Source organism: Diadema antillarum, unplaced genomic scaffold (assembly GCF_040938485.1).
Source record: "Diadema antillarum isolate AM-2024a unplaced genomic scaffold, OU_Dant_1.0 seq00000574_RagTag, whole genome shotgun sequence".
Taxonomy (NCBI): domain Eukaryota; kingdom Metazoa; phylum Echinodermata; class Echinoidea; order Diadematoida; family Diadematidae; genus Diadema; species Diadema antillarum.
Genome location: NW_027271510.1, coordinates 119,043 through 140,562, shown reverse-complemented (window position 1 = coordinate 140,562; position 21,520 = coordinate 119,043). Strand labels below are relative to the sequence as shown.

The window sequence follows — 21,520 nt, the reverse complement described above, 5'->3', positions numbered from 1 at the left end:
GGAGTACCCATCAGAGATATCAAAAACACCAAAGTCAGCTATGTTATCCAGTACGGGGCCCCGGACAGTAGCCCCAAAGGAGCTCCCACCCTCCCCCCCCCCCCCCCCCCCCCCACACACACACACATTAGTTTCATTCAGCTGAAAAGTGTCACGGCTAATTCTTTTGCAATGGAAGTAGTACCCATCAGAGATATCCAAAATACCAAAGCCAGCTATTTTATCCTGCACGGGGCCCCAGTCAGTAGCCCCAAATTGCTCCCTCCTCCTCCCCCCCCCCCCCCCACACACACACATTGATTTTATTCAGCTGAAAAGGGTCATGGCTACTTTCTTTTGCAATTGGAAGTAGTAGGCATACTCATCAGAGATATTCAAAACACTAAAGCCAGTTATTTTATCCTGTACGGGGTCCCAGACAGTAGCCCCGAAGTGCACCCCCCCCAACACACACACACACACACACACACACACACACACACACACACACACACACATTAGTTTCATTCAACCAAAATGGGTCACGGCTAATTTCTTTTGCAATGGAAGTATACCCATCAGAGATATCCAAAGCACCAAAGCCAGTTATTTTATCCTGTACGGGGCCCCAGACAGTAGCCCCAAAGTGCCCCCTACACACACACACACACACACACACACACACACACACACACACACACACACACACACACACACACACACACACACTCATATATTGGTTTCATTCAGCCGAAAAGGGTCACGGCTAATTTCTTTTGCAATGGAAGTAGTATCCATCGGATATCAAAATACCAAAGTCAGATATTTTATCCTACACGGGGCCCCGTACAGTAGCTCCACGGCCTCCAAAGTCTTTTGCTTTATTCTCTTCATTGTTTGCATCTCTTCTTCTTCTTAAATATGCGCTCCTTCGTCTTCATTTTCGCGACAACGACAACGCGTCCTCCTCATCATCATCAGTTTTGCTGTTCTGGCAAACATTTTCCAGCGTATCGGCTACGTTCGATTTTAGAGCGGCGAGAGCGGGAAGACATGCATAATTGAGTCTGGAAAAGCGTGGGAACAGCGTAGCTAAACAGTCAGTCCGCAGCGTGAGCGAAAACGCACGTATTTATTCAAGTCGTATGCACGGCTGAGCGGTGCTTGCATACGTAATGAGCAGATACATGGTCATGAATAAATCCGTGTAGAACGAGTATTTCTTGTCAGTTTTCGACACTTTTAGTATTGACTGAAAGAGAAAACATTAGCAAATATGCTCATGATCAAAATAAAACGGAAAAGAAGAATATAGAATATCAAAATCTCTCTCGAATTCGGTATTGTATTCAAAAATATTCTTTCACGTTTGACGCCAAAAAACTAACCTGAAATCTTTCATGCCCCTCTAAAATATGGTGAAGACTATGTCCGCTAAATTATATAGTATCACAATAAGGGCAAGTTTTCTCATCTTCATTTCAATACCGGTCAGGAACTAGCAAAATTCAGAGACATGTCTAGCGTCGAGTTTAAAAAGATTATCCTCGCGTTCGCACCGGAATTCTGGGTCTGTGATTGGTCGAAATCTGTCGCAGGACGCGGCGTGTCGCATTGAGCAGTATCCATTGGCTGCTGACTCAATGCTGTGAGTTCAAAAACTATGTATCAGATAGAAGTGTCATTGATATGAGTAATAGCTGAATAGTGTACAATTGAGTTGGAGGTATTTTGAAAATGAAAGCCTATATTAGTTTCATGAAATCCATGATTTTTTTTTTTGAATGTTAGGTTCCAGATTGTGATCGAATTTTCACTCTCTATACAAAACTTGAACTTTACACAGAAACCAATGATGTGTATGTGAGTGTGCACTTACAATGACCCTGAACAATGGACCTGGCTACCACCTGTCCCGAGCTCTGCTGCAAGGCACATGAATGCTTTATCAATTATTCATGTGGATTGCCCTGAGCACTGCTAGTCTGAATTCTTGACACAGGGTGAAATACATGCACATGAAAGAAGTAAGCACATGTTTCCATGTGCTTGCACACACCACATTTCAGAATGAACAAAGACTAGCTGCGATAGTGGAATTCCTCATGAAGCATTCCAATCCTCATTTGATCCTGGTCATTGTCCACGACCATTGTCTGGGTATCAACAACACACTCCACGCGTGTTCATTCACTACCCCACTTACATAATTTGCCTTGTGTTCAACAGGAAAATTCACAACCTTAAAAATGGTGCCCCTCTTCGTTTTTTAATTGATCATATTCGCTCAAGTTTCACGATTGTGAAATCGAAGAAATTACGGAGATCTATTTTCAATACCAGTCAGGAACTAGCAAAACATCAAAGTATTAACTATGATCTAAAAGCTTCTTGAACACTGGCAAAATAATCGTTTACTTTGATGCTAAAATGGACTACTATATTGAGATCAAAAATAGGGAAATTAGGTATCAAATTAATGAGCATAATCAGCTCTATAACCTACCCAACCATCCTGGGTCAAACAATGCACTGCGAAAGCTATGAAAGCTGTTATTGCGACCTCTGCAAAAACTCTCGCAAAGTATCGCGAAATCTCGTCAGTCTCAAGGGCACAAACTGCGCAAACGTGATTCTGAATAAAATTGTCGTTTGTGCCTCATTATCGCACGCGCTGCGGACTGACTGTAAAGCTGCCAACAGCGTTATCGAAGCAGAAATGAAGCGTCGTAGGAACAGGCCTTGATTTTATACGAGAGTAGAGAACTTTGGAATAGTGAGAGCGTCGTTAAAGCGGGAAGGTCTTGCTTTGATCAAGAAAGCGGCGCAACAGCGGGACCATGTCGTCGATCTAGTTTAGTCTATATTTCCCGTTCTTGTGCCGCTGTTACTACGGTCAGAAAAACCTGGAATTGTTGCGCTCATCCCGCGGTATTTACACTGTCACTGCTCTCTCCCCGTTTGAGCTACGATTCAAAATAGGTCAATCTTGATGGGGAGATGAGGAAGAAATTTTAAACCAGTTCAAAATTTCTTCCCGATCTGTAAAATTGCCAGATCCAACCCCATCACCCAAACGCTGCTGCTACGATGCTCCCGGTCCCCGTACACTTTTGCCGCTCTCTCCCGATCTGACAGATTGAATAGATCGGGATGCAGATCTTGATAGTGAAATTACATGTGGGGACACTTTAGGAACACTCCGTGGGGCCCCGTACAGCTATATAACTGGTTTCGGCGTTTTTGATACATCGTTGAGTACTACTTCCATTGCAAAAGAAAATATAGCAGTGATTCTTTTCACTTAGAATAGAATAATACGGGAGCACTTTCCAGCTACTGGCTGGGGGCCCCTTAACTGGATGGGTTTGTGTTTTACGTATCTCAGCTGTTAATTCCGCTGCCAAGGAAAATAGGCATACATGACTCTTTTCACCTAAAAACACTTAATTCATATGGGGTGGGAATACCTTGGGGCTATACCTGTCAAGGGCCCTGCATCCGGGCCAATATCGCACCTCTTTTAATCGAATTCTTTAATGTTGAATTAAATCTAGCAAAAATTTCGCCTAGATAACATGGTAGTTTAATGTCATATTAATCTCTTCATTCAAATTTATTTTGAAACATTCACATTACCTCTATCCTTATTCTAAATAACACTTTTTCAACTGAAATATATAATAATATAAGACAAGTACCATTCCACTATCCGTTCATTCATAAATTCATAATGATATAGTCACGTGATTACATGCTGCGCTCGTTCATTCAAATTTATTTCTGGCCATCTAATTTAACATGTTCTGCAGTCAATTAAACAGATATGTTCATGCTTGGCCTCTTTCCTTATTTTCTTTCATCGTAGTTATTGCTTTGTAAGCATCATAGCATTTCATGTTTTCGTATTCGTTTAAGAGACTTTGACACCATTTTCTAACGTGCTTTTGAATCCAAAGAAGTAAGAAGCCACAAATTATCTGGCCGTTACGAGCGCTTTATTACGAGCGGTCGGCTAGTTCCAAGAAGTCAAGATTATGATCCTCAAATGTTTTTTTTTAAATAATTCTTTCTATGTCTTCTAGAGATATACGTCTGTATCTATTGTGCTGTCATGACTATAAAAAATGAAGTTAATCTGCATTACAGGTACACGTATAGGCCTATAATGACATGTACATGAAAGAGAAGGAGCGTTACCAGTCTGGTTACAGAACAACCAAATCCAGTTATACTAGATAAGAAATATGATACTTTTACTGCTTTATAACAGTAATTTATAGATGAAACAAAAACACACATAGAAAGACATGTTAAAATGATCTGAAACAAAGAAATAGCATGATTTGAATTTGAATGAACACGTTTGGAATTCGACTGTCTTTCGCGAAATGACTGAAATACCTTTTTCGGCAAGTAAAGGCGAATTTGAATGAACGTAGGGTACCAGCCAACTTGAATACCCATTTTACGAATTCGAACCTTCTATCAAATGAACCAACAAAATTGCGAAATTGGCTGGGAAAACCTAACTGGCTTTGATGTTTTGAGTATCTATGATGTAAACTAAGGCCTACTTCGATTGTAAAAGAAAAACAACTATGACTCTTTTCAGCTAAATGATGTCGTAATAATTATGTGGGGGAGGGGCACTTTATGGCTACTGTAACCTGGGCCCAGTACAAGATGAAATGACTGGTTTTCGTAATATCGTCGGTGTTTTCACGAAGTGGCACGACCGGCCAAAATCGAGTAAATTTTCGATTTTAAGATTTGTGCATATTATGATAGTGAATACCGAGATCTACAACCTGACAAATTTTTGAACCTCAATCTCAAATAATTACGTAATAATAACGACCGTGTCACTTCGTGAAAACTTCGACTGGTCGGTCTACGATTTTCACGAAGTGGCACGATCGCGGGTTGACGGTGCGTATACGCCGGACGTCATCATAAATCATTCATCTGCCAAACGTCCTCGTACGCGCGCGTCTAAAATGGCTGCGCCCAGAGCAACGGAAGCTAGACAGATGAAATCGGTAAAGTTACATTTCGCTCTGTATTGACACTTTAATTGTTCATTTTTCACATTCTTGAATGTAGATTTATGAATGAGGAATTAGAATATCAAAACAGCGTAAATATGTATTCTTGCAGATCACATTGACTTCGTTTGGCGCTGTCCTAAGTTCGTTATCTACGTGTGCAGTCCCACATCTATTATTCGGTGTAAGTGGAGAATAGGCAGGGAAAGTGATTCGAACTAAAGTCAAATGAACACGTCTCACATTTGCATCGAATCTTAAACGCACTAACTGGTGATATATTGTGAAGTTTTATTGTTTCCTGTATTACGAGCTCAAATACGTAATGCAACGACCTACTTCCCAGATGGCAGGTAGACTGATTTAACTCTCTTATCTTACTTGATTATGTCTGAATCTTCCAGGAATTTAGATCCATTTAAGGGAGTCTATATCTAGGCCTACAACTTCAACATCTAATTAAGATAGTTAACAGTGTTACAATGTTAATAGTGGTCTTGACCTGTCCAGGTTACCTGTCTAGGTTACTATAAAAGTGATGTTATTTCACTGACTACCTTTGAATTCTCAATGAAAAAAAAAATGATTTTAGAGTTACTTCTGCTAAAAGTCTAACGTTAAATCAGGGAGGTCCTCTTCCCATCTCCCTGTCTAAATTCAGGCGTTACCAACAACAATGGAGACTTTGATAATGTTGTCGAGAATACCGTAACAGCAAATTTGATTTGGATAGACAACAAGCAAAATGCAACGTTTATGCTCAGCACCTGAATTCATAAATTGTTCTATCATGCTATATTATGAGCCTAAAAGCCTCAATGTGGTCGTAATTGGCCTATACGTGGCAAGTACTTTTGCCTTAGTTTGCAATTTTTCGTTTTGTTTGTTTTGATTTTCTACAATCTATGGTTCTTTGAAACACTAGGGTTTTTTCGGGGGGGGGGGGGGGTGGAGGCTGGGGATTCGGAGCTGGGCAAATTGTAAAATTAAACCAAAGAGATGTTCATTGTTCATAAACTTCAGATTCTGGTAAGCCGTAGAATATAGACCTGAAAGGGATGGGGGGGGGGGGGGGGGGCAGTGTGATGTTTTGCAAATCTGTGCATCAATTTTATGATCTTACAGAACTGGTAGTGATGGAGTTTCATGTGACTGACATCTTTCATTCATCTTCCATTACAAACAGATATTGAGGCCTTTGTGTGGACAACCCAACAACTTGCAGACTGGAATGAAATGAGTGCTGTCCTTCGATGATGGGCTACTTTACAGTATTGTACTCCATACCGCATTCCTGCAGATTTCTCCTATCATCTCAAGCTTGAACAAGACCCGTAAGTTACATTGCTATCTGTCAAGGATTTAGAGTAAATTAGACAGACCAGTGTGTAATAGACAGTGCAGGCACACTACTGGTAATAATAATATTACTAATATGATTTGCCACACTAATATGATTTGCCACATACTAAAATAATTGTTTTGATTACCTTTGAATTCTCCATGAAAAAAAAAAATGATTTTAGAGTTACTTCTGCTAAAAGTCTAACGTTAAATCAGGGAGGTCCTCTTCCCACCTCCCTGTCTAATTGAGGCGTTACCAACAGCAATGAAGAGTTTGATAATGTTGTCAAGAATACCGTACCAGCAAATTTGATTTGGAATAATGGATAGACAACAAGAAAAAAAAAACAAAAAAACTCCTGTGCAACGTTTATGCTCAGCACATGAATTCATAAATTGTTCTATCATGCTATATTATGAGCCTAAAAGCCTCAATGTAGACGTAATTGGCCTATACGTGGCAAGTACTTTTGCCTTAGGTTGCGATTTTTCATTTTGTTTGTTTTGATTTTCTACAATCTATGGTTCTTTGAAACACAGAGGGTTTTTTTTTTGGGGGGGGGGGGATGGAGGCTAGGGATTCAGAGCTAGGCAAATTGTAAAATTAAACCAGAGAGACATTCATAAACTTCAGATTCTGGTAAGCTGTAGAATATAGACCTGAAAGGGATGGGGGGGGGGGGGGGGGCAGTGTGATGTTTTGCAAATCTGTGCATCAATGTTATGATCTTACAGAACTGGTAGTGATGGAGTTTCATGTGACTGACATCTTTTATTCATCTTCCATTACAAACAGATATTGAGGCATTTGTGTGGACAACCCAACAACTTGCAGACTGGAATGAAATGAGTGCTGTCCTTCGATGATGGGCTACTTTACAGTATTGTACTCCATACCACATTCCTGCAGATTTCTCCTGTCATCTCAAGCTTGAACAAGAACCGTAAGTTACATTGCTATCTGTCAAGGACTTAGAGTAAATTAGACAGACCAGTGTGTAATAGACAGTGCAGGCACACTACTAATAATAATAATATTCCTAATATGATTTGCCACATACTGAAATAAGTGTTTTGTCTTACTCTTTCTTTAATTACAACTGTATTTGTAGTTTTATGAATGTGAAGCACTGACATAACATGGAATCCAACATTTTGACATCTAATTATCTGTAGTCATGTTGCATTTTGGTATAAAGGCAATGTTGTCCCTCAGTCTGATTTTGATGTGGTAGCAGTGTGCATTTCTTCAGTGTCATGTATCTTTCAGGACTGTTGTAACTGTAGTTTTTTATTGTTAGTTTGATTATTGTTGTGTTTTTATTTTTTTATTGGGGGGGGGGGGGGGGCAAGGGAGATGAGGAAGAACAGTTACACACTCTGTACTGATATGAGATACCATCAACTTTGCAAAAGTCAATGGCACATACTGTATGACAAATTCTTGGCAGAGACGATGAAAATGAACTGTCTCAATATACATTTATAGTTTTACTCATGTCAATGTGTTTTTTTCTTTGTTCACTCAGAAGTCAAATGTCTGAGACATTACTTACATGGAATTGACTGTGTCACTGATTTTCACTTGTGATGTCCTGCTTTCTTTATTCTTTACTTTAGTTCTGCTCCTGATTCTAGTCAACAATATGTTCATTCACCATTTCGTCTGGCGTAGCATCCTCTTCTTACTGCACTCAAAGGTTACATTGTGCACCATGCTAAAGGTGAGCAAGATCAATAAACAGCATAACACCTTTTCATGTAGTATTTGGTTTTATTTTGTCATAGACAATTACTAAGAAAATCCAGTGTCAATGGACAATTAGGTGTAATCCTACTACAGTCTTGTTATGCACATTATCACATTGATTTAAACTTTATGATTAAAAAAAAAAGATGTATTAGCACTTTTGAGTAAAACATTACCAAAGTGTTGATATGAAAGGAACATTATCATACAATTATTTTCTTAGGGAAATCGGTGTAGTTTTAGAAATGTGTGAAATTAATTAAGAAGTATATTATGACTGTTGTATCAAATGTCATCATTCTCCTCTGCAATGGAGAAGTAACATTGTCTGTGAAAAACAATTGTTCCTCTTTGCATAGGGAGAGAAGCAGATAACAACTGTCTACTGGAGAAAGCCAAGAGAAACCCGAAACAGCTACAAATGACTAGGGTGGCTGAGCTGAACATCTGCACTAAAATCCAAGCCATGGGATCATTGTGGAAGGAGATCATAGCAATATTTCACCACAATCACAGAGTTGCTCCACACAGCAGCATCAAACTTTTCACAAGAGTGTGTGCTCTATGAATGGACAGGCAGGTTCTAGCAGAACATTATTTCGATGTTCTTTTTGATTTTCTATTTAATGACTTTGGGTTTGTATGTGTGCAGAAATGGGGGGGGGGGGGTAGTGGTGTCATAAAGTAGGACATCATTTTTAATAATGATAATAATAATAATAATAATAATAATAATAATAATAATAATAATAATGATAATAATCATCATCATAATCATAATCATAACAATAAAAATAGTAATAATTATAATAATCAACAGTGCTTTAATATATAGCATATGGAAACATTCTGTATTATGCCATTTGTGCTCAAGGATAGAAATGATTGAACAAAAACATACAATTGCAATTACAGTGATACCTTTTTTCACGTTTAGACTGTAATGGTAGAGACATTACAAGCAAATGTTTTTTATTCAGGATAACAAGTAAGTCACTACCTTTTGAACGAAGGTTTCTCTCTGGTGTATTTTCTATTTAAAGTAGTTCTTTCAAATAGTGTGGATTCAAAAGTCAATATCAACATTTTGATCTGTGTATGAATTTTGACTGGAAGCTAGTGCAAGCTTCTTAGCACTGGTGAAATTTTTGTTCATTTTTTTTAAATTTGGACACTACTCTTGCAGCAGAGTTTGGAATAGCTTGTAATCTCTGTATCTGTTTGACTGACAATCCACAAAGTAATTAATGACAAGATCAACATGTCACATTAAGAAACCATGAAGTACTGTTGTGCGTTTATCAGTAAAGTCTCAAATTTTCAAAATATTGTATGTGAAAGAATCAAGGAGATATTAAGGGACATTAATCCTACATACTGTATCTCTCACTGTCACCTTATTCACTGACATTACTCTTGATAACCATCAATCCACGGGTCTCTCTATACTGCTTTGTCACAATGATGCCATCCTCAATTTCCACTGTATTATGCTTCCCCTCTCTGACTTTAAACAGTGCTTTTCACAACAAAACCATAGCAATGTCAAATACCATATTGATGTCTCTTCTTTTACTTTGTTTATGAACCAGCTCTCCCATCACACTATTCATTTTGTCTCCCTTAGCCCAGCCACCATTAGGCCAAACCCATAAACAATTTTCAGTATTTTTGAATTATGCCTACCCAAGCACCTGTGACACCCACAGCAGACATAAACTAAAGTCAGGACCAAGTCAAGTCAAGTTGTGCAAGTTAGAAAGGTATTAGTAGACTGCAAGAGGGATATAAAAAATCGGATGCTTACATTTCCTCTGCTTGCTCTCTCTCTGCAACTAAAAAATGCCTAATAAACTTTGACAGAAAATGATTTCTTGGATGATAGATGTACTGCAATACATAGCCATATTATTGCAGTCTGTGTCCACATCAGAAATTATGGCCTAGACATCATTATCTATGTCTTCTTATATTGTATATTTTTGTGGGTTTTACTTTTGAAACAATAATGAGTAAATGCAGATCTGATAGCCACTTCTTACTGAGCTTAGATAAGGAACTTTGTATATGGTATCCTCTAGCAGTGAGAGAAAAGAAAGGGAAACATGAGGATTTTTATATCTTGCAAAATAACATGGTATGGTAATGAATAAAATTTCAGGCACATACTGTGCATAATATGAGTGCTTACAAACTTTTACAAAATGAGGGAAGATCAAGACTGTTTGCAGAAGATTTATAATACACTTTGTGAACTGTCACAGCAATTTAAACATCAATTAGATCAGTCACTGTCTACGAGATTGTATTGCCTTTAATATGATGAAGGTTATCCATACCAAATCAGCTAGTGTCTTTGTAATTATGTACTTGTATTCATATCATCAAATTCTAGTTTGATTATAAAGTCAATGTTTGGTAAACAGCATTTGACCAGGTTGAAGTTAGGTGATGGGATATGGAAGGAGGTGGAACATTTTGGTCATTATTTTGTAAGATTTTGGGGCTTTAAAGGCAAGAGTCAGTCTAGTCTCATACGTCTGAATAACATTTTTGAATCTACAAAAAAAAAAAAAAAATGAAATATTGTAGTACCCCGAATGCCATGAAATAAAGATATCATCAAGGTGGATGATACATACAGAGCTTGGTATAAATGTTAGAACATAACAGAAACCTTCGTTACATCTGAAAAATAAATGAAAGGTAATGTACTGTACCTAACTTCATTCAAGTTGGAATCTGCATTATATGAGTAGTATGATCCACGTATAGTTTATTGAAAAGCCATATTTAAAACTCGTGTACACACGTGGTAATAAATCTATGAATGAGAAAAGATACCCAAGTAAAGCTCATTTAGTTTTTATGTAATTTAAAAAGTTTTGTAAGGTGTCACGTGTAGGAAATAAATAGAGAGAGGGATTGTGTGTTTGTTTGTGTGTATGTGTGTGTTTGCGTGTGTGTGAGGGAGAGAGAGAAAGAAAGCGAAAGAAAGGGTGGAAAAGAGAGTGAAAGAGAGTATTACCAGCACAGAATTATTTTCTTTACAAGAATGACACATTCACAAAGCAATAGAGCAAACTGATTACATTTCATATTCGAAAACAACATAACACGAGATACAGTAATGCTCCGAGGAAGAGAGTGAATCTTGAAAATTATGATTCGAAATAATGTGCAGAAAGACCGATGCAATGAGCTGAGAGCAATGATCAATGTGTAATATAATGAAGAACAAGTCAATAATAACGCCTTTCTGCGAATGGATGAGAGATTTAGAAGGGGGCAAGAAAAAAAAAAGTATCAAACAAAATCTTGATACCCAATTCATATCACTAGTATACAAAGGAGCATCGCTAATGCGCGCGCTCGATTATGTGCGCGCGCGGCTATGAGAAATGATGAAGATAACCTAACGCGCAGCGCGTGCGCGCCGATGGTGTCACTTCGTGAAAAATGAAATCCGCACCATACGCGAAGAATCGAAGCGGCACGGCCGACGGTGCCGGTTCGTGAAAATATTGGAAGCGTTGTTTACGTGTTTTTGTGTTTTCACGAACCGGCACGACGGACTTTGCCCGATATTTCAACGAAACTTTTGTTTTTCACGATGAACCAAGAACATGAAACACACGAACAACTCCTAATCTGTCGTGCAGTGTGATATTTAGGTAACTGGACGTGAAATATAGGCGCAATCATGGATTTTGCAAAGGCAAAAACTTCAAACGCGATTATCTCGAAACTTACTTTCGCGGCTCCGGGGCCGGCTGTGCCGGTTCGTGAAAACACCAGCGATATGGTCATCTTGGTTGTGCACTATACAGAAGTATGCTTCCTTTGCAAATTTCTTGAGTGTTTTGCTACTGTAACCTATGGGACCCCGTATACAGGATAAGATGACTTGCTTTAGTGTTTGTGATATCTTTGTTCAGTAGGCCCTGATATTAACGTTACAAAAGAATTTGTAAGACCATTTTCAGCTGATTCACAGAAAAATCTTTATCAAAAATTAACAAATAAAATCTATTTGATGAAAAAACCCTCCACTCTCTTTTCTGAGTAAATTTACTTGAATTTTCAATGTTCAATTCTTCACCGAAAAAGAAAATGTAAACATTTGGTGAACTGAACTCTTTCAATCAAACTTCCATTCGATGAGATACGGAGAGCTCCGATCTTAACTATAGATTAGCACGGGGACTGTTAATCATGACACAAGTTTTGACGGTTTTAAGGACGAGACGATTTGTCTAAATCCATGTCATTACTCTACTAAATGCAACACTTAATTTTCTTTCAAAACCGTTGGATCATCAGCTAATCTAAAGAGAATTTCACACTTTTTTTGGGGAAAAAATTGCACCTTTCCTTGACTTGTCGCTGACGTATGTTAAGGGTAATAATTATTCCCCTTGCCTTCTGAAAGAGGCAAGTCAATGGTTCCTTTATTATGCGAGAAAAAGGAAATTATATTGAATTTCTTTTATATTTTCTTTATATTGTTGAACACATATGGCATCACAAGCTCTAGAAGTCTTCTCATCCAGCAGTGACTGAGTAGAAACTTCAAAAATTCATAACTTTTAAACGGGTTGTCCAAGTTTCTTCAAACCCTCACTTAAGTGTTCTAGTAATATTGTTTCATTCACTCAATCCAGATGTCTTTGAAGGTGGACTTGTTCTTTAATAATTATTGATGGATGGGCCTCTGCTCCTTTGGATTGGGTCACTTGTTATTGATCACTTAGATATGATATGAACAAATCAACTGTCGTCTTCATACACGAAAATTTGTGTTAAAGTAGTTCGTGGTCTACATTATCTACAGTATAAATGCTATAAAGGCAGCTCAAGAAATGCCATTATTATTCAATTCCAATAAGACGGTACCCCTCGCTCTTTTGTTTGTTTCTTTGTTGTTGGTTTTTTTTCTTTTGGGTGTTTAATTTTCGCGACGCGGACGTTCAAAGGAAAAAACTGTTCTGCGCATGCTCAAAAATCCATAATCAAAATAGATCTATTTTACATCTCGCGTCATCTGAATTTTCCCTACGCCCTCAGTTCACGACGCAGAGAGCTACTTAATGCACTGATCATATGGGGGCGCCATTTTACTTTGCAAAGGTTGCGTCTTCGCGTAAAGAATATAGTTTGCAACCAAATAAATTTTTCTCCTCACCACCACTCATATATAAGCTCTTTGTTTCCAACACGACGCAGGCAGAGAGGAGAACGGCCAATGCAATCGTATAGTCTTCAAACGTCCGCGTCATAAATCTAAAGCTCCCTATTTAGACCGGGGGCCCAGAAGATTTATTCAGCTGAAAAGGGTCACACTTTTTAATGGTCTCATCATATATGGATGTGTCCAAGGGTCAATAAAATGAATTGCTGGCAAGTCACATCCTGTACCGTAAGCCTAGGGACCACAAAAAGGGACCCCGAAAAATGGATTTATTCAGCCGAAGGGGGTCACGGACAAAAGTTGGTGGATATTGTTCCTTTGGGTGTACTTATCATGAAAACAGCAATGCCAGCTATTTTATCCTGTACGGGGCCCCAGACAGTAGCCCCAAAGGGCCCACAAATATGGTATTATTCAGCTGAAAAGGGTCACGGCTGATTTCTTTTGCAATGGAAGTAGTTCCCATCAGAGATATCCAAAACACCAATGCCAGCTATTTTATCCTGTACGGGGCCCCAGACAGTAGCCCCAAAGGGCCCCACCCCCTATAGGCCTATGTACAAACACACACAAACACTGATTTCATTCGTGCAGCTGAGAAGAGTCATGGTTAAATTCATTTGCAATGGAAGGAGTACCCATCAGAGATATCAAAAACACCAAAGTCAGCTATGTTATCCAGTACGGGGCCCCGGACAGTAGCCCCAAAGGAGCTCCCACCCTCCCCCCCCCCCCCCCACACACACACACATTAGTTTCATTCAGCTGAAAAGTGTCACGGCTAATTCTTTTGCAATGGAAGTAGTACCCATCAGAGATATCCAAAATACCAAAGCCAGCTATTTTATCCTGCACGGGGCCCCAGTCAGTAGCCCCAAATTGCTCCCTCCTCCTCCCCCCCCCCCCCACACACACACATTGATTTTATTCAGCTGAAAAGGGTCATGGCTACTTTCTTTTGCAATTGGAAGTAGTAGGCATACTCATCAGAGATATTCAAAACACTAAAGCCAGTTATTTTATCCTGTACGGGGTCCCAGACAGTAGCCCCGAAGTGCACCCCCCCCCCAACACACACACACACACACACACACACACACACACACACACACACACACATTAGTTTCATTCAACCAAAATGGGTCACGGCTAATTTCTTTTGCAATGGAAGTATACCCATCAGAGATATCCAAAGCACCAAAGCCAGTTATTTTATCCTGTACGGGGCCCCAGACAGTAGCCCCAAAGTGCCCCCTACACACACACACACACACACACACACACACACACACACACACACACACACACACACACACACACACACACACACTCATATATTGGTTTCATTCAGCCGAAAAGGGTCACGGCTAATTTCTTTTGCAATGGAAGTAGTATCCATCGGATATCAAAATACCAAAGTCAGATATTTTATCCTACACGGGGCCCCGTACAGTAGCTCCACGGCCTCCAAAGTCTTTTGCTTTATTCTCTTCATTGTTTGCATCTCTTCTTCTTCTTAAATATGCGCTCCTTCGTCTTCATTTTCGCGACAACGACAACGCGTCCTCCTCATCATCATCAGTTTTGCTGTTCTGGCAAACATTTTCCAGCGTATCGGCTACGTTCGATTTTAGAGCGGCGAGAGCGGGAAGACATGCATAATTGAGTCTGGAAAAGCGTGGGAACAGCGTAGCTAAACAGTCAGTCCGCAGCGTGAGCGAAAACGCACGTATTTATTCAAGTCGTATGCACGGCTGAGCGGTGCTTGCATACGTAATGAGCAGATACATGGTCATGAATAAATCCGTGTAGAACGAGTATTTCTTGTCAGTTTTCGACACTTTTAGTATTGACTGAAAGAGAAAACATTAGCAAATATGCTCATGATCAAAATAAAACGGAAAAGAAGAATATAGAATATCAAAATCTCTCTCGAATTCGGTATTGTATTCAAAAATATTCTTTCACGTTTGACGCCAAAAAACTAACCTGAAATCTTTCATGCCCCTCTAAAATATGGTGAAGACTATGTCCGCTAAATTATATAGTATCACAATAAGGGCAAGTTTTCTCATCTTCATTTCAATACCGGTCAGGAACTAGCAAAATTCAGAGACATGTCTAGCGTCGAGTTTAAAAAGATTATCCTCGCGTTCGCACCGGAATTCTGGGTCTGTGATTGGTCGAAATCTGTCGCAGGACGCGGCGTGTCGCATTGAGCAGTATCCATTGGCTGCTGACTCAATGCTGTGAGTTCAAAAACTATGTATCAGATAGAAGTGTCATTGATATGAGTAATAGCTGAATAGTGTACAATTGAGTTGGAGGTATTTTGAAAATGAAAGCCTATATTAGTTTCATGAAATCCATGATTTTTTTTTTTGAATGTTAGGTTCCAGATTGTGATCGAATTTTCACTCTCTATACAAAACTTGAACTTTACACAGAAACCAATGATGTGTATGTGAGTGTGCACTTACAATGACCCTGAACAATGGACCTGGCTACCACCTGTCCCGAGCTCTGCTGCAAGGCACATGAATGCTTTATCAATTATTCATGTGGATTGCCCTGAGCACTGCTAGTCTGAATTCTTGACACAGGGTGAAATACATGCACATGAAAGAAGTAAGCACATGTTTCCATGTGCTTGCACACACCACATTTCAGAATGAACAAAGACTAGCTGCGATAGTGGAATTCCTCATGAAGCATTCCAATCCTCATTTGATCCTGGTCATTGTCCACGACCATTGTCTGGGTATCAACAACACACTCCACGCGTGTTCATTCACTACCCCACTTACATAATTTGCCTTGTGTTCAACAGGAAAATTCACAACCTTAAAAATGGTGCCCCTCTTCGTTTTTTAATTGATCATATTCGCTCAAGTTTCACGATTGTGAAATCGAAGAAATTACGGAGATCTATTTTCAATACCAGTCAGGAACTAGCAAAACATCAAAGTATTAACTATGATCTAAAAGCTTCTTGAACACTGGCAAAATAATCGTTTACTTTGATGCTAAAATGGACTACTATATTGAGATCAAAAATAGGGAAATTAGGTATCAAATTAATGAGCATAATCAGCTCTATAACCTACCCAACCATCCTGGGTCAAACAATGCACTGCGAAAGCTATGAAAGCTGTTATTGCGACCTCTGCAAAAACTCTCGCAAAGTATCGCGAAATCTCGTCAGTCTCAAGGGCACAAACTGCGCAAACGTGATTCTGAATAAAATTGTCGTTTGTGCCTCATTATCGCACGCGCTGCGGACTGACTGTAAAGCTGCCAACAGCGTTATCGAAGCAGAAATGAAGCGTCGTAGGAACAGGCCTTGATTTTATACGAGAGTAGAGAACTTTGGAATAGTGAGAGCGTCGTTAAAGCGGGAAGGTCTTGCTTTGATCAAGAAAGCGGCGCAACAGCGGGACCATGTCGTCGATCTAGTTTAGTCTATATTTCCCGTTCTTGTGCCGCTGTTACTACGGTCAGAAAAACCTGGAATTGTTGCGCTCATCCCGCGGTATTTACACTGTCACTGCTCTCTCCCCGTTTGAGCTACGATTCAAAATAGGTCAATCTTGATGGGGAGATGAGGAAGAAATTTTAAACCAGTTCAAAATTTCTTCCCGATCTGTAAAATTGCCAGATCCAACCCCATCACCCAAACGCTGCTGCTACGATGCTCCCGGTCCCCGTACACTTTTGCCGCTCTCTCCCGATCTGACAGATTGAATAGATCGGGATGCAGATCTTGATAGTGAAATTACATGTGGGGACACTTTAGGAACACTCCGTGGGGCCCCGTACAGCTATATAACTGGTTTCGGCGTTTTTGATACATCGTTGAGTACTACTTCCATTGCAAAAGAAAATATAGCAGTGATTCTTTTCACTTAGAATAGAATAATACGGGAGCACTTTCCAGCTACTGGCTGGGGGCCCCTTAACTGGATGGGTTTGTGTTTTACGTATCTCAGCTGTTAATTCCGCTGCCAAGGAAAATAGGCATACATGACTCTTTTCACCTAAAAACACTTAATTCATATGGGGTGGGAATACCTTGGGGCTATACCTGTCAAGGGCCCTGCATCCGGGCCAATATCGCACCTCTTTTAATCGAATTCTTTAATGTTGAATTAAATCTAGCAAAAATTTCGCCTAGATAACATGGTAGTTTAATGTCATATTAATCTCTTCATTCAAATTTATTTTGAAACATTCACATTACCTCTATCCTTATTCTAAATAACACTTTTTCAACTGAAATATATAATAATATAAGACAAGTACCATTCCACTATCCGTTCATTCATAAATTCATAATGATATAGTCACGTGATTACATGCTGCGCTCGTTCATTCAAATTTATTTCTGGCCATCTAATTTAACATGTTCTGCAGTCAATTAAACAGATATGTTCATGCTTGGCCTCTTTCCTTATTTTCTTTCATCGTAGTTATTGCTTTGTAAGCATCATAGCATTTCATGTTTTCGTATTCGTTTAAGAGACTTTGACACCATTTTCTAACGTGCTTTTTGAATCCAAAGAAGTAAGAAGCCACAAATTATCTGGCCGTTACGAGCGCTTTATTACGAGCGGTCGGCTAGTTCCAAGAAGTCAAGATTATGATCCTCAAATGTTTTTTTTTAAATAATTCTTTCTATGTCTTCTAGAGATATACGTCTGTATCTATTGTGCTGTCATGACTATAAAAAATGAAGTTAATCTGCATTACAGGTACACGTATAGGCCTATAATGACATGTACATGAAAGAGAAGGAGCGTTACCAGTCTGGTTACAGAACAACCAAATCCAGTTATACTAGATAAGAAATATGATACTTTTACTGCTTTATAACAGTAATTTATAGATGAAACAAAAACACACATAGAAAGACATGTTAAAATGATCTGAAACAAAGAAATAGCATGATTTGAATTTGAATGAACACGTTTGGAATTCGACTGTCTTTCGCGAAATGACTGAAATACCTTTTTCGGCAAGTAAAGGCGAATTTGAATGAACGTAGGGTACCAGCCAACTTGAATACCCATTTTACGAATTCGAACCTTCTATCAAATGAACCAACAAAATTGCGAAATTGGCTGGGAAAACCTAACTGGCTTTGATGTTTTGAGTATCTATGATGTAAACTAAGGCCTACTTCGATTGTAAAAGAAAAACAACTATGACTCTTTTCAGCTAAATGATGTCGTAATAATTATGTGGGGGAGGGGCACTTTATGGCTACTGTAACCTGGGCCCAGTACAAGATGAAATGACTGGTTTTCGTAATATGGTCATCTTGGTTGTGCACTATACAGAAGTATGCTTCCTTTGCAAATTTCTTGAGTGTTTTGCTACTGTAACCTATGGGACCCCGTATACAGGATAAGATGACTTGCTTTAGTGTTTGTGATATCTTTGTTCAGTAGGCCCTGATATTAACGTTACAAAAGAATTTGTAAGACCATTTTCAGCTGATTCACAGTATACATGTATAATGGATGGGACACTGTGGAGCTACTGTCTGGGGCTCTGTGAAGGATAAAATAACTAGCCTTGGTGTGTTGAATATCTCTGATAGGTACTTCTTCCAGTGCAAAAGAAATTACCCGTGTTTGGGGCTATACTGTGCGGGGCCCCGTACAGGATAAAATAACTGGCTTTGGTATTTTGGATATCTCTGATGGGTACTACTTCCATTGCAAAAGAAATTAGCCGTGACCCTTATCAGCTGAATGAAACTAATGTGTGTGTGTGTGTGTATGTGTGTGTGTTTGTGTGTGTGTGTGTGTGTGTGTGTGTATGTGTGTGTATGTGGAGAGGGGGGGGGGCACTTTGGGGCTACTGTCTGGGGCCCCGTACAGGACAAAATAACTGGCTTTGGTGTTTTGTATGTCTCTGATGGGTACTACTTCCATTGCAAATGAAATTAGCCGTTACTCTTATCAGCTGAATAAAGTCAATGTGTGTGTGTGTGTGTGTGTGTGTGTGTGTGTGTGTGTGTGTGTGTGTGTGTGTGTTTGTACGTAGGGCTTATAGGGGGTGGGGCACTTTGGGGCTACTGTCTGGGGCCCCGTGCAGGACAAAATAGCTGGCTTTGGTGTTTTGGATATCTCTGATTGGTACTCCTTCCATTGCAAAAGAAATTAGCCGTGACTCTTTTCAACTGAATATAAAATCAACGTTTGTGTGTGTTTGTACGTAGGCCTATGGGGGGTGGGGCCCTTTGGGGCTACTGTCTGGGGCCCCGTACAGGATAAAATAGCTGCCTTTGGTGTTTTGGATATCTCTGATGGGAACTACTTCCATTGCAAAAGAAATTAGCCGTGACCCTTTTCAGCTGAATAAGACCATATTTGTGGGGCCCTTTGGGGCTACTGTCTGGGGCCCCGTACAGGATAAAATAGCTGGCATTGCTGTTTTCATGATAAGTACACCCAAAGGAACAATATCCACCAACTTTTGTCCGTGACCCCCTTCGGCTGAATAAATCCATTTTCGGGGTCCCTTTTTGTGGCCCCTAGGCTTACGGTACAGGATGTGACTTGCCAGCAATTCATTTTATTGACCCTTGGCCACATCCTTACATGATGAGACCATCAAAAAGTGTGACCCTTTTCAGCTGAATAAATGCTCTGGGCCCCCGGTCTAATTGTCCGAGAGAAGGAACTTTGTTCTGCACTCCAGAGTTTGTCCTGACGTTGTCGGAGAAAAGTCTGTTAAAACACGGCAAAACAGAAAAAAGATTTTGTAACTGTTTTACATTGACATAGCTGATTCTGGGTCCATGCACTGGTCGGGGAGGAAGGCTTCGAGCCTCGGTGATTAAGTTTGCCTTTTCCTCCCCTGGCAACCAGCGACATGCACCTGAAATCACCACAATCTTTACATCATGTAATACGATTTTTTTTTCTGTTTGTATTTTATGTCCGCTTCTATTGCATCCACGAATTGCCGAATAAATGATAATAATGATAATAAAAAGAGAATGATAGGGGGAGGGAACTCGGGAGTGGGAACTTAGCGTCAAAACTTGTGGGAGAAAGAGAGATTCAGAGAAATGGGAGACAAAGAATGGAAGGGGGGATGTGATGTATGTACATTGTATGTATTACATGAACGATTTTGATAGTCGCATTGTTAGCCCTATACAAAGCGAACGTGACTCTCTGTACGTATTGGAAGTATCGATTCACTCTTCATGCTGTGGAACAGATGCCGCTCCCGGACATTGAGTTACGCGTTCTAAAAGCCCTAAGTTTTGGAACTTGTGCTGTTAAATAGCTCCTTCGTTGCGCTTACTCTTCCTCGCGACTTTCACGATTGATAGCAGCGAACATGGGCTCGGCGGCATCGAAACTTTACAATCGGCCACAAGATGTAGAGCCATTGCCTGTTGAAGGGCAGTGCTGCCAGCAAGAATCTGGTGAAGATGTGAGTACTAGTCAGACGTTTTATAGATCTTTAATAATCAAACTATGGTTTTAAAGAGTCCAGCTGATAGATTACAACACATTGTCTTGGAAAAGAACTGACAAAAAAATGATGCTAATACATATAATGATACGTCTAACATCAAAGCAATACGATGGGATAATGTATATTCAATGATTTCTTTTCATTGATTTAAAAGGAAATATTACAAAATATCCCTCCATCTAGCAAAATGTTTCGAGATGTTTTTAGATATATCTTAAAAGTGCTAATCCCAAAATTTCACATTTTGTTCCGACAAGTAAAGACGAAAAACTAACATTGCTTGAAAAAAGGATAATACCAAGGTTGTGATGGAATCGATGATTTTCTGTTTCAAAAATAAAAAACAACAAAAATATTACATCCCTTGTTACACTTTTTAAACGTATCGCTTACAACTGAACTTGTGTCATATGATTATGGAGATTGGAAAAACTACTCCTATTGACAAGAAAGGGGGAGAAGAATTTTGGTAAGAATCGGCTCACTACCAATTTTGTAAGTGTGTGACAATAAGTCTCCCAGAGAGAGATAGAAGGCACTTTGAGTGAGCACAACGAGGGAAGAGAGAGATGAGAGAGTGGCAGATGAGATATGGAAGACAAAATAAACTCGACTCAAATTAGAAAGCTATATGCCAAATACAGAATACTGTGTAAAATTACTATGTTTGATGATATCTATGAAATCTTTCACAGGTGAACATGTTAT

General features: G+C 39.4%; 2 long non-coding RNA genes across 2 annotated transcripts; both read left to right on the top strand.

Moving 5' to 3' along the window:
• The first annotated feature begins 4,831 nt into the window (after positions 1-4,831).
• On the top strand, positions 4,832-7,289 carry LOC139735383 (uncharacterized). Its single transcript, XR_011711205.1, has 3 exons — positions 4,832-5,021; positions 6,214-6,361; positions 7,168-7,289. It is a non-coding gene; the product is annotated as an uncharacterized lncRNA (long non-coding RNA).
• Positions 7,283-8,766, top strand: LOC139735384 (uncharacterized). The gene is made up of 3 exons (XR_011711206.1): positions 7,283-7,315; positions 7,992-8,095; positions 8,481-8,766. It is a non-coding gene; the product is annotated as an uncharacterized lncRNA (long non-coding RNA).
• Positions 8,767-21,520: the final 12,754 nt, after the last annotated feature.